Source organism: Odontomachus brunneus, unplaced genomic scaffold (assembly GCF_010583005.1).
Source record: "Odontomachus brunneus isolate Ranch 3 - 2012 unplaced genomic scaffold, Obru_v1 Obru_scaffold_257, whole genome shotgun sequence".
In the NCBI taxonomy this organism is placed as follows: domain Eukaryota; kingdom Metazoa; phylum Arthropoda; class Insecta; order Hymenoptera; family Formicidae; genus Odontomachus; species Odontomachus brunneus.
Window position 1 is genome coordinate 258,468 of NW_022639707.1, and position 3,039 is coordinate 261,506.

Here is a 3,039-nt window from a genome sequence, read left to right on the forward strand (position 1 = left end):
GCGACGTGCGGTGTTCCTCCCTAGTGCCCATCGGTCAACTACAAGTGATTTGAATATTCGAACTTGCCGTCGCGCGATCCAGAACGAGGTTCCCCAGAGTCGGCAGCATCTAGAGATCCAGATGGTGCCGATACACGAGAGCGCCATCCAGGGGTACAGAGAGCAACCGCGCGGTGGACGACCACTGGTAAGTCATTATCTATATTGTTTCTACATGCGCGAAACTACTATCATGTTCGACTGACTCTGGGTTAACCCATTCTGGATTATTCAGCCTACGTTTATTGGTCGAACAAGTACTTATAAGCTTTATGATTGGCTAGTAGAAACTTATGACGTCATTAATCGCTCTCGGAGCGATTAACCCAGGGCCAGTCGAACACGCTATACGATTAACGCCTACGACCCACCGTAAAGTTATACTACGATGGTTATACTACGTGTCTTGCGCGAAATCCATCGCGATTACCCTTGATCGCACGGATCCCCGGGTAAAATCACGCGATTCGTTTAGCCCGAAAAATTGCGACCTGATCCCGTGCTAGGGTTCGAGCGCTATTCTTCATGGCCGCAACCCGCCGGGACGTAACACTTGTTACTTTAAAAATTGTTGATTTTTATATTATAGCAAATTTGTAACTTTTTTTTTAATGTAATAATTTATTTAAAGAAAAAATAAAAAAAGTCTGTTATTGACGATTAAAAATATTTAATTTTATGCTTAATATATTTTTCATGTATTTTAATGATAACTGCAATTTATGATCATGGACACACAAAATATCTTTCACGGACGGACACAAAATATCTTTCACATGGTAAAATAGAAATCACAAGTATATGATAGTTTACGTAATAGCCGTTATTTGGTCCTGGCGGCGCTGCAGATGTTGACAGACGTTTTGCTGCAGACACAATTTAGTGGCTAGCATTCCATGGTTATATAGTCAAAGGCTCCGACATGCTCCTACTCGCTTCAACGCACTCTGATTGGTCCGCGTGATGAAGTGAACCAATCAGAGTACGTTGGAGCGAGTATGAGCATGTTGGGGCATGTGACGCGACAAACTTTTTACTTGAGTTGTATCACATGGGAACGTCCCGATTGACCACGGTACGATTGGACACAACTAACCGATGAAAAGAATTATCTAGTGAATTACTAGGTCGAACAATCATTGGCCGCGTTCAGTAGAACAAGTGATCAGTAAGCGCTCAGTGAGCTCTTGCATCTGATTGGAGTATAGTTGGAGATCTAAAAGAATATGCCAAATCATATACAAGAGCTCCCTGAGCGCTTACTGATCACTTGTTCTACCGAACGCGGCCTATGGCTGCATTCAGTAGACTCAACAGTTGCACAACAGTTGAGTAATTTGTCAATGTAATTGGTCTAGATTTAGGGATCTAATAGCAAGAACCAATAATCGTTGATTGCTCACTGAGCGCTTTTTCTACTGAATGCGCCCATTACAACCATTATTACTAGGTCAGTCATTACAATCTGTGTCCAATCGTATCGTGGTCAATCGGATCCCACTCGTATCACATTCTCCCCACTCTCGACCAGGGTTGGGCGCCTATTATATTGAGATATTGGTTTACATCGTTAGTACGCGTATTAAATTTGATGCGCACCAATGTTTTAATACGGGTGCGTTTACATCAAACGAACTAAAAGAAAAATATAATACGAATTTAATTCATGCCGATTGCTTCTTAGTGGCGGTATTTGGATTTGCAATTTGCTTGAGATAGTCCGACAGTCAGATTTGTTCGACAGTCAGAATGCATAATTCAAAAAATGTTCTCGTTTCTTCTTCTCTCTAACTAATAACCCTTTTTACAAGACATTTTACTATAATATACTTTGAGAGAAACCAACGGTTACCGATAACACCGATTTTAATTAGGTTAGATTCCCTCTAACATTCATTTCATACGTTTACATCGTCATTTATATCATTTCCCAGATAGCATAAAGATGAACAAAAGTTCCTTGAAAATTCATTTTAAAGAATAGATATAGAATTAAAAAAATGAATACCTGAAGAATTCTTGAAGAATTAACCACAGTAAGTTCGTCTTGAAATATTCTTTAGAACTTCATTATAGCAAATACTTCGCAACTTAATTTCTAGAACACTTTGAGAATTCATGAGGAATTAGGGCTAAGGCAGAGAACGAGGCCATTATAATAGCCTTTCATAATTTACGTTTACGTTTTTCTCTGCCTTATTTTACGTCTACAACTATGACGCTTCCTATATAACATGCGTGTCTAAAAGATGTCGAAAAGATATCTAAAAGACGTCTTATGCAACAAAATGTTACATGTGTCACGTCCGACCGACCAGGTTGCCAGCCAGTGATAATTTATTGTCCAAATAATCCTTTACCTAAGACACTCCAGGTACGAAAACTTTCTTTCCCAAAAGGAAGGCATCACTATCATTCAGACCCTCTCCTAAAGGCGGGATCACAAAAGCTCAGTAGCAGTAAAGTAGTGACCGGCGTAGCAGTCAGTCATAGCTCCTGCACACAGGACGCGGTAATACTTGCCGCGCGGCGGAAGTCCACGTGATAGCCAATCAATATGTTGTTTTTTCGTAAGAGCTAGAAGGTTATTACGGAAAGTAGCATATTGATTGGCTGTCGCGCGAACTTCCGCCGCGCGGCAAGTATTATCGCGTCCTGTTTGCAGGAGCCATCAGAGTCGGGTGCCGGGATCGGAAGTCTAAACATAGTCCTCACTTCTAAATCTCATTTCTCTAATTCACTAATTCTAAACCTTAGTTCCCTCTAATTCTTAAGCAATTAACTTTAGGTTATTTTTAACATTTACGAGCGTTTTATTCTAATGCATAATTTTTTAGTTTGTTAAACAGTTCATTTTAGTTATTTCGTCACTTCCATTACTCTAACCATACTTAAGATATCTTTGTGAGCATATTAAATATCAAGAATTATACAATACACATTATATATATATACATATATATATATATATATATATATATATATATATATATATATATA